General features: G+C 38.9%; 1 pseudogene; it reads left to right on the forward strand.

Annotated features, from left to right (window-relative positions):
* Positions 1–5,066: 5,066 nt before the first annotated feature.
* On the forward strand, positions 5,067–6,526 carry LOC136381112 (histone chaperone ASF1B pseudogene; annotated as a pseudogene).
* The last annotated feature ends 5,644 nt before the right edge of the window (positions 6,527–12,170 follow it).

Here is a 12,170-nt window from a genome sequence, read left to right on the forward strand (position 1 = left end):
GCATGCGCCCAACCGGGATCCACCTGGCACGCCCACCATGGGGCGACGCTCTGCCCACCAGGGGGCGATGCTCTGCCCATCCTGGGCGTCGCCATGTTGCGACCAGAGCCACTCTAGCACCTGAGGCAGAGGCCACAGAGCCATCCCCAGCGCCCGGGCCATCTTTGCTCCAATGGAGCCCTGGCTGCGGGAGGGGAAGAGAGAGACAGAGAGGAAAGCGCGGCGGAGGGGTGGAGAAGCAAATGGGTGCTTCTCCTGTGTGCCCTGGCCGGGAATCGAACCCGGGTCCTCCGCATGCTAGGCTGGAAATATTAATGTTTTAAGAGAAAAGCATCCCACCAACCTCGAGTTTTATACCCTGCAAAATTACCTCTCAAAAGTGGTGGCAAAAGGGGGCTTTTTCAGAAAATCAATAAATAGTTGAGGAAATTTGTTGCCAATAGACTTGTCTTGCAAGACATTTTAAAAGAAGTTCTTTAGAGAAAATGAAAATGATGGACATCTGAAACTTGGATGGATTAAATAAAAAATGAGTAAAGGGACAATAAAAACTTTATTTTTTATTGTTAATTTATCTAACAGATAACCATTTGTTTAAAATAATACCAATGGTTTATTTAATTATATATGTTACATAAATATCTGTCAATTTAATCTATGTACTTATAAATGCTTATATGTAAGTGAAATGAATGACCATATTAATGTTACTCAAAGAAAACAGGAGTAGCTATATTAATTCATAAAAAGCAGTCTTCATACAATAGGATGTAATCCAGAATAAAGAAGGGCATTAAATAATAATATAGGGTCAACTCTCCAAGAAGGCACAATTGTCCTTAACATGTATGTACTTAACAATAAAGCATTAAACCATGTGAGGTAAAAACTAATAGAACTGCAAAGAGAAAAAGATGTATATGATATCACACTTGGAAACTTGAACACCACATTATCAGAAATGGACAGATCCAATAGGCAGAAAATCAATAAGAATGTAGTTGAACTCAATGATGTCACCAACCAAATAGATCTAATTGGCATTAGACTATTTCATCCAACAGCAGCAAAATACACATTTTTATCAAACTCATATGAAATATTGGGTCATAAAACTCAACTTAAAAATTTTAAAGAATAGAAATTATACAATGTCTACTCTCAGACTAGAAAGAAATTAAACTAGAAATTAACAACAGAAAGATAGCTAGAAAAATCAAATTACATAAAGATTAAACAAGACACATTTAAATAACACATAAGTCAAAGAAGAAATCACAAGATGAATTTTTAAAAATTTAGAACTAAATAAAAATGAAAACTCAAGTTATAAATATTTGTGTGATACAGTAAAAACAGTGTTTAGGGAAAAATTTATAGCAAAATGCATATATTAGAAAGGAAAAAAGACCTAAAACCAATAATCTAAGTTGTCACCTTAAGAAACTAAAAAGTGAAGAGCAAATTAAGTGCAAAGTAAACAGAAGAAAAGAAATGGTAAGAATTAGAGAATAAACCAACAAAATTAAAAACAATATGAATATGAAAATGGCATTAAATATTATAATAATCTTAAAAAAGAATAAATTAGAGATCTTATACTGACTTCAAGCTTTTCTATAAATCTACACTAATTCAAAGAGTGTGATAGTTAAATAAGGATAGACATAGAGAACAATAGTGAACCCCAAAATAGACATAAAATCATGTGATTTTTCAATAAAGATGTCATGGCAATCTAATGGGAAAATCAAAGTCTTTTTAACCAATGGTGTTAAAACATTTGGATATATATGAAAAATGTAAATCTCAACCTTTACTTCAAAGTATACATAAAAATAAATATAAGATATATATAAAATATAAATGCATTAGCTAAATTTATAAAATTATTTGAATAAAAATAGGAAGTTACATTTATAAATTGAAGGCATGCAAATATTTTTTAGGGCATAAGTAGAAAAAAAAATTCCTCATAAACTATATTTCATTAAAATATGAAACTTTTGTCTTACCAGATGGTGGCACAGTGGAAAGAGCATTGGACTGGGACAAGAAGGACCCAGGTTCGAAATCCCATCATCGCTGGCTTGAGCGCGGGCTCATCCTCATCTGGTTTGAGCAAGGCTCACCAGTTCGAGTCCAAGGTCACTGGCTTGAGCAAGGGATCACTCACTCTGCTGTAGCACCCCAGTCAACGCACATATGGGAAAGCAATCAATGGACAAGTAAGGTGCCTCAACGAAGAATTGGCTTCTCATTTCTCTCCCTTCCCATCTGTCTGTCCATATCTGTCCCTCTCTCTGTCTCTGTCACACAAAAAAGAAAACATGAAACTTCTGCTTATAAAATAATCCTTAAGACAGTGAGTAAATAAACCAGAAATGAAAAATATTACAAAAGTATATCTGAGAAGAGACTAGCATCCGGCACTTATAAATAATCCATGTAACTACATATTGTATCGATAAAAACCTGTAAAGCCAGTAGCCGCGGCCACCATCACAGCCGCCTGGCCCATGCAGGTTTGCATTTGATTAGGACAGATGGTAATGAAACAATGAAGCCAAAAACTGGTGGGCCATCATCTTTATCCTAGCTTGCACCCAGTGGGCAAGAAATACACGCAGTGGGAAAACACTTCCCTTTCCATTCAGGGCTCCCAAAGCCACTGACTTATTTGAGTTTCCTAGAATCAAAGTTTTCTACCTCACCAGCCTATTCACCTCTGTTCCCCATCTCCTTCTCTCTGCACAAACTCTGTACAAACTGGCTTTTCCTTCAGCACTCTGCCATCTTGGCTGCTTCTCCTCTCCTCTCCTCCACATGGCCTTTCTCTGCTCTCCTTTAGCATGGGCTTCTCCTACAACATAATCACTCTTCCCCGAAACAATGTGATCTCTCTTGCTTTTAAAATCTTTTGGTGCGAAAACCCTCCCCCAACACAAATTATTATAATCACGCACATCCCAAGCAAGAAAGGCAACTAATATTATCACCTGGGTGATGGGCTTCCACATGGGCAGCACCATCTTTAACAAAGTGAGCATAATATATTTTATCTGCCCAACAAATCCTCAGTGAAATAATGAGCAAAATATTTAAAGAGGTCACAGAGCAAGATACATGAATAGCCAATAATTATATGGGAAAAAATTTTCCTGTTATTATTCATCATGGAAATGTAAATTAAAACTATAATAAATCTATAACAGTTTCACCAGAAAACTTAAAATTAACAGGCTGAAACTATGAAAGGATGACGAGAATGTGGAGGAACCAGAACTCTCATACTTTTCTCACATACCAGAAAGGTCAAAGAGAGCAGAACACAGGTTCTAGCAAAGGTTAATAAGAATGTGTGATACACCACAGCTTTTGTCCGTTTTGGGTCTGCTCGTCACTCAGTATAACCAGTGTGAAAACCTGAAGCTGAACTAATATGTGCTCTATAACTTAGATATTTCCTCCCAAGCATAGACACATATATCTAGGCAAAAATGTATACCGTAATGCATGTACTAGTAAAATGGATAATAGTCAACAAATGCATATGCATAAATGACCATTAACAAGAGAAAAGGAAAAGCTGAAAATATTGTTTGGAAATGAAAATTAGTGAATTACAACTACATACAATTTTATGAATAAATCTCAAAAATATAACGTTGAATAAAGTATGTGAGAAAACATAATACATATAATATAATTTCACTTATAAAGGTTTGAAAAGCATATAAACCAATCTACATTGCTAGAAATTAGAGCGGTCATACTTGAGAGTTGGCGAAAATGAGCATAAGAGTGATCTTTGGAGAACAGTGATATCTTATTTCTTGATCTGATTGCTTATTAAACAGATATAACCAGGGGGGAAGTCATCAAGCTCTATACTTACACTTTTCTGAATGCATATTTAACTTGGTAAAATTATACCTAAAAAAAAGCATGTCAGCAAAATCATCAACTAAAGACAGCCTCAAGGTCTCATCCCCCTTCCTCCTTGGACCATTACTAAACAAGCAGAAACTGTCGGAAGCAACTCTGTCAGAACTCCAAGCAAAAATGCTGAGTAACAAAAAAGCAACGTAAAATGGTAGGAAAGCAGAGTGTGTGTGTGTGTATGTGTGTGTGTGTGTTTAACTTGCCCTTGCCCCACACCCTCTCTCATGTAGCAGAATTTGAAGCAGCAGCAGCCCTGTGTGGATCCCAGGCCTGGATCTAGAGGCAGCAGAGCAGATCGTTTTGTCAAATTATTATGTATATCTGTTCAAACATGGGGGCTTCCTAAAGACTGATGTGAGCTGTTCACATTTGTTTAATCTAACTTAGAACTTAGAACCCAAAATAGAAAAATGGTCAGAATTGCTCAAAAACACTGCAAAGTGAACTACAACCCGCAAGTGCCTAGGGCAAAAGATTAAGGGTTTTAAAATATATTTGACTGTCTAAAGCCCTGGAGGAAATGCTGGGAAAAAATATATATATATATTTTTGGAAATTAGGACATTCAAAAGCACCCATGAATATGTTAGAATTTAAAAGCTACATGCACGCTGAGGGCAAGATGTACATTCACAAAAGACCTGAGAAGACGCTAAACTTTCACCTTGAGCTGATACCTCGAGTTAGTGCAAACCTGGCTGAGTGTTGGAGTCTCCAACATAGAGGCAATCCACAATTTCTCTCTTTCTCTCTCTCTCTCATCTCCTGGTGTTCAAAAAGTTCTCTGTCAAAACATTAGCTGAACACAAGCTAAACAGAGAATTCAGTGACCACACACAAGAAGGCATAACATCTTTACAAAAATGTTTTGAAAATTCACTAGACAAATGGACTATTACAGTCTTCAACAATAAGTAAAACATCAAAATATGGGGTTGGGGGTGAAGGGGAATCTGACTTCTGGAGATACCATGTTATAATATTCAAAAGTCCAGTTTTCAACATTTCAGTCTGTGGACAGAGGAGGTGGAAGGTTTCCTAGGAAACACTGTCCTGTTGACCCTACAGGACCCAGATGTGGGCTTGGCCCAAGCTCAGGCTTCAGACACAGTTTGGTGGTGATGACCAAGGTGTGGGTGCTGAACATGGTGGTGCTGGAGAATCCAAATCCTTTCTGTTGTTGGTGGAAATGATGTTCTTTTATGAAGTCCCAGGAAACACATTTCATAGGACTCATGTTTAGATGAATGTGGTTTGGTAAGGTTTAACTGAAATAGAAGGCTGCCCCCAGGTTCCCAATACCTTGTCTCCATCTGTCCTGCCATGGGAAAACATCCAATCTTATCTTCATTAAGCCTGGTATAAAAATCAGTGTCCAAATATTCTGTGCCATGGTTCAGTCCACATTAAAGCTTATTCCAATCTAGGCACTGTGTTGCTTTCCCCAAAGCCTGTACTTGGGAGAATAGGTGGCTGCCAGCCTGCAGGCAGATTTTAAGACTGCGTGGCTACTTGGAGAAGTCATGAGTAAATGGGTTGTGTGTTTTTTACAAGCAGGAAGAAAGAACCAACAGTTTCTTTGTTAGGCCTGTGTTTATATTTTGGGCTGGAAAGCATAACTTTTCTTTAAACCAACCAATCAGTTTCTCAACATTGCCTGGGCTTCTCAGGGTCCATCCCACTAACTAATCAGATCATTATCATAGGCTAGACTGACAGGCCTCTATGGCTGCTATCTTGATTTCCACTGCCCTTGCCTTAAAGTAGAGGCATAGAAGCACCTCTCCCCATAGTCTAGGGTTGAACCAGTTGTAGCCTGGGGGACTTTCTAACTGGCTCAGGGATTTAGTCCTGAGAGCACAGTGATCTCCTAGAGTGTGTAAATGAGCTTGTAAATGCTATACCTTCCTAGTAAATTAAGTTTAGTAGAATGCTGTAACTTCCAACTGATGAAGGCTTTCCAGTTTTATTAACTTAATATTTGATCCCCCTTTCCCCCATTATGTTCAATATCTGATTCCCCACACTTCCTTTCCTCATTAATATTTAGCAATCAAAGCTGACATTTTCACAGCCCCTTCCAGTTCTAGGTCATCTTCGAGTGCAACGAGGCTCTGGTGGACAACATGGAGTTAAAGATAATTTATGTTGGCTCAGCTAAGAGTGAGGAGTTTGATCAAATTCTAGACTCAGTACTGATTGACCCTGTCCTAGCAGGGAGACACATATTTGTCTTTCAGGTCAATGACCCAACCCATCCCTCATCCATGAGAGCAATGCCTTCAATGTGACTGTGGACATCATCACCTGTACCAACTATGAATAGGAGGAGTTCATCCACATGGGCTTTTAAAGTAATAATGAGTACTCCAACTCAGATCTGTTGGAGAATCCACTCCCAAAGCCAGATTTCTCTTAGTTCCAAAAGAAAATCTTGGCCTCAAATCCCTGGGTGACTCATTTCCACATCAATTGGGACAACAACATGGACAAGCTAGAGGCCATAGAGACCCAGGACGCTGCCTTAAGCTACAGCCTCCCCATCAACTGCATCCCCTTTCAAGGGCTTGCAGCACCATGACTGTATTCCTGTCCTTTTCTGAAAACTCCATGAACTGCATCTAACTGGGGCTATCCATGCCCTAACTGGGCCCAGCCAAGACTATAGTCAGTCTCCCAATGCATCTGAATGGGATAGCCAGCCTTTTAAGGAGTTATGTAGTGGCCATATATAGATTTTGGGGCCATCAGCTACAGTCACACCTGTCAAACTTGTCCCTGAAGAAATAATGGGCCTCAGGTCTTTATCAGCCTCAACCCAAAAGGGTTATCTTACTTCTACTGCCCAGGCCTATAAAAAGAAGGTACTCTAGTTCCAGTTCTTAATTTTCCCAAAATTGTGTGTCTTTTCTATCTTTTACACACAGGCTATTGTGTCAGCCATGCTCCCATATGAGTACCATTGACCTAGAACTCTTCCCACAGATCTCCCTAGCCTGCCTTTCTTGGTCAGTGATTGGCAAGGCCCTTCCCCAAATTTGAGTATATCCACCCAGTTTTTTGTAGTCACAAAGAATCTGGGTTAGATGGAGGACTCGCACACAGTTCCTGGTTGTCCCCCCCAGGACAATTTTTAGGTCTTTTTAATCACACAGCCCCTGGAAAAGTCTATTCCCAAAAGTATGATCAGCAGGATGCTGAGAAATGATGGTTGATTCTCCTTCGAGTCACAACTCTTCTCATTGCCTCCTAACTGGATCTGGGTTTCCCTGGAGGCAGCCACTGTGGGGAGATGTCATGGTGGAGCAGACTGCCATGCTCTGTCTGTCTCGGTGTTGGCATCTGTTCTGCCCTGTGCTAAGACATTCTGCTTTCACAGACTACAGAATGATTGCAGGCACAGGAAGCCGCAGGGAACCTAGGAGCCTCACTCCTCCTATATACCTTCTGCCACATTTCCCATCCCTTCACTGCTACATGGATGTTGTTGTGATTATAGTTTGTACATTAAAAGGTTTTTATATATTTCCCAAAAGAATCCAGTTTTCAACAAAAAGTCACAATATATACAAAGAAACAGAAAAGCATGGCTCATTAAATAAAACAACAACAAAAAATATTGAACTATCTCTGGAAGCCCCGAAGTTGGACTTATCAGGTAAATCAACTGTCTTAAAAATATTCACAGACACAAAGAAAAATATGGACAAAAAAAACTTAAGAAAATCAGAAATTTACAGAAACAAAATGAAAATATCAATCAAGAGATAGATATAAAAATTAATCAAACAAATTCTGAAATTGTAAAGTATCATATAAAAGCTAAAACAAAAAATTCACCAGATTTCAACAGCTGATTGAATCAGGAAGAGAGAAGGAACACTAAATTTGTAGATAGGACAATTAAAATTACTGAATCTAAGGAACACAAGGAAAAAGAATGCAGAAAAACAAACAGAGCCTAAGGACTCTGTAAAACAGCATAAAGTGGACCAAACTATGTATTATTAGAGAGATAAAAGCAGAGAGAATATTTTTAAAATATATTTAAAATAAACAATGACCAGAAACATCAAAATTTGATGAAATACATAGACTTAAACATCAAAGAAATACAATAAAGTCTGAATACAATAAACTCAGAGTCTCATATCAAGACACATTATGATCAAATTTAACTAAAGCCAAAGACGACGACTACTACTACTACTACTACTAATAATAATAATAATAATAATTACCCTCCAAAAGCTGTCAAGAAATATAAATTTATATCTGGAAATACTCTACTCCAAAACTGAAAGACAAATTAAGACATTCCTAGACCAAAAAAAGAAAAGAAAAAAGAAGTTGAAGGAGTTTATTATCTACAAGCCTGCCTTTTAAGACATCCTAAATGTATCTTTCAGATTGAAATGAAAGGAAAAGAAATAGTCACTTGAAGCCATCTGAAGAAATGTAAATATACATGGGAAAATATAAGAGTCTGAATTACTGTATTTTTTTGTAACTCTACATTTTCTCACATGATTTATAACACAAACATAAAAATGATTATAAATCTATATTATTGAGCATATAATGTACAAATAGGCATTTATCCAAAGAAGATATACAAATGGACAAATAATTACAGGAAATGACATTAGACATCAATAGTCTTTAGGGAAATGCAAATAAAATAGAGAGATAAGTGGTGATGGAAGGAGACTTGACTTGGGGTGGTGAACACACAATACAATCTACCGGTGATATATTAAAGAATAGTATACCTGAAACCTATATGGTTTTATTAACCAATGTCATCCCAATAAATTCAATGAAAAAGAAAAAACAAATAAACATGAGATATTACTTCGCATTTACTAGGATAGCTGTGATTTAAAAAATTGTAAGTATTGGTGAAGATGTGGAGAAATGGGACCCCTTGGGCTCTGCTGTGGTTTATAAAACACTGTATCAGCTGTATAAAGAATGGGCATTTCTTTGTATAGCTGCATATATAATTACTTTGGCCCATGGTTCATAGCAATTTTATGATAGTGTTCTAAGACTACCACATTCTGGCACTCATTTCTGCTTGGCCATATACATTTTCTATTACTTAAAATGTAACACGTATTCTTTTCCTATTAGTAATTGGGTTTTTTATTTTCTTTTTATCATATTTGGCAAATACACAAAGAGAGAAAGGCCAAACCCCATGGAGTAGAAATAAAGGACTAGTCAGCTACTAAGAATCAGCTGTAAATGATCAAGAAATGAAGCCTGAGCTGACCAGTCTATGAACAGACACCCACAGTTCTATTATCTCATTAGTCCTTTTCCCCTCTACCCCACAGATGCATTTAAGCCATTATCATCTCGTGCCTGGAGTGCTGCCCACATCCTCTGTTCTTCCTGCTGCCCGGGCACCTCCCTCCATTTTACCTTTAGCATTGTATCAAGAAGAATCTCTCTGAGTAACACACCTTCTATGTCCCTGCCTCATAGCTATTCACATCTCCCTGAAACATGAGTAACACTCACTGTTTTAGCATGACGGGAAAAGCTTCCCATGACCTGGACCATCACAAAACTATCCTCATTGTTGGTACTTAGTAAAAAATAATAATTATTATAATAATTATAATTATAATAAATAAAAAGGACTTACTCAAAACATGATCAGTGTTTTCTATCAAGTCAAAGAAAATTTAAGCATAACAATGGGAAAATTCCTTTACTTTATATGTATTTTCTGAGCACAATCTCTGTGTAGGAGATTGAGAGGGTTAAGGAGAAGATTTTCAACCTCAAATATGTGCTTCTTCTGCCTTATCGCTGCCCCAACCTTTAAGGATCTGAGCACCTAGCAGGGAGTATATAGTCTTCTATAAAACCTGCCCTGTGGTTAAGACCTGATTAATATGCTGAGGGAATTCAATGACAGGATATTCATTTTTCATGTTGGAGATTCAGAACGAGCTACAGTTTGATTGGGGCCTTGATGAAGGGAATGGGGCAGGTGGGAAGGGGACTCTGGCACTTGGGGGAAGGCCCTTTGGTGTGTGAAGGTCAGGGAAGAGATAACATGCCTTTAGTGCTGGTGGCCCAGGACAGGCAGGTTCTCATTGAATTCAGAGAAACAGTAGAGGAACTGAGGAGCTGGAAAGCGTCTCGGCCATTCCTGTTTATTAGAGGCTCGCAAAGACAGAATAAACAACAAAAGGAAAATAGCTAATAAACAAAGGAAAATCTGCTTTTTGCAGTGAAGGGCAAGGAAACAGGGAAAACCACACCTCACTGTGGCGGGAGAGAGATCCAGGAGAACTGCTATCCAGGGAAACCACCCACAGCCTTACACAGACCACATACACGTGGCGCTCCTATGTGCCCATGCACCAATCAGGAAAAGTGTTTGTAGCTGGTATACCCACAAGCAAACCTCACATAGCCATTTTCCCCACAATGTGCCACACTAGCCGACCATAATGCAGAACATGTGAAATTCAGCCATCAGCAGTTAGGGTGGAACATCACCATGGCTAGCTTTGGAGAGTCTTGATTGCTGCTTGTTACAGTAATATAATTTTAGTAATTAAATATATAGAAATATGGAAAATATATAGAAATAAGTTAGGATATAATATTAAAAGCCATTAAGGCAAGTGCATAAGGCTGCCCCCTCTGGGTGGGAATTAATCTAGTGTGTACAGATATGATAGGCAGACTATGCCTTTGCGCAGGACCCAGTTAGTGTGCGTGTGAAGTTATATATATAATAGATAAAAAGTGGCTTGATGTGACAATTCTGTAGCTTAAAATAAAGGAGAAGTTCCCTGCTGAGAACTCCCAAAAGTGGCTTGATGTAACAGTTCTGAAATTAACATATAAAAGGGCTCCCTGCTAGGAACTCCCAAAAAATTGGTTTGAGGTGATAATCCCATAGATTAACACCTGTTAGAAGGCATATGCCAGAAAAAGGTACTAAAGCAAAGGGGCTTCAGCTTCAGTTAGTTGTCCAGACTCTAATGTTGAACATGGATTGTCTCCACACCAATCTAACCATGGACAGCCAAGAGGAGCATGTTGACGGGACCCCATTAAGCTATACTCAGGCATACCACAGGATTTGTGAGTAATTAACTGCCTGTGTGATTCTTGCAACTAACTTGTGTGTCGGTTGTGTCTTTCTTCCAGTGGCAGTTGGTCTCGGCACTGATAAGTAGAATCCTCGTAGCCACCTCAAGAGTAGTCTCTAAGAGGCTGCCAGCCCTCTGTCAAGCAGGAGTGTCCCACTGTGCTGGGAAGTCGAATTGGGGATGCCTGATTGACGCAGAGCTCAGGCTCTACTGGGACATTGCTAACAATTGTAAGTTGAGCCTTCTCCATGAAGACTCTTGAGACCTCAGCTACTTTTTCTACAAAGCCAAAACCACAGGACTCAGAATCCCTGGCTGCTCTCTCTCATGGCCTGCCCTCCCCACCTATCATGTATTCAAACTCATTCTACTCCTCTGCATGCTCCTGCCTCCAGGTCTGTGACAACAGGCTTCAGTCAGCTTCACAGGAAACTGATCCCCGAAACCATTCTTTATGTTGCATACTTCCCTAAGAACAGGGAAAACACCTGGTCTACAGAGACATCTGCATTCTGATATGGCTCTTCTACTTATAGACAGGTGACCCAGGGCAAGTTATTTAACCTCTCTGAGCTATATGTAAAAAGGTGATAATGAATCTTAGAGAGATGCCTTGTGGGTAAAAGAAAATGCTTAAGCCTCTAGTTCTTAGATGCTTCATAAAATATTAGTTATCTTCCCACCCTAGCCCCTAGGCTCAATCAGGTCAAATAATTGTGGGCTCTAATCTGCAATTCCTTGCAGTCCTCAGGGCAGCTTAATAAACTCTCAACTGTGATCATTACTAACTGTTGGGTAGATAAAATATATTATGCTTACATTGTTAAAAGTGGCACTGCCCACATGGAAGCCCATAGCCCAGGTGATAATATTACTTGCCCTTCTTGCTTGGGATGAATGTGATTATATTAATGTGTGTTGGGGAAGGGCTTTCATGCCAATAGGTCTTAAAAGGAAGAGAGATCATGTTGTTCCAGGAGAAAAGTGATTACGTTCTAGGACCATGATGGCGAACCTTTTTATAAAAACCGCCCACTTTTGCAGTGCTGGTCCCTCTCGCCCACTCACTAGTGGGCATCCCAGCTTTCATGGTGGGCCAAT

Source organism: Saccopteryx leptura, chromosome 9, assembly GCF_036850995.1.
Source record: "Saccopteryx leptura isolate mSacLep1 chromosome 9, mSacLep1_pri_phased_curated, whole genome shotgun sequence".
In the NCBI taxonomy this organism is placed as follows: Eukaryota; Metazoa; Chordata; class Mammalia; order Chiroptera; family Emballonuridae; genus Saccopteryx; species Saccopteryx leptura.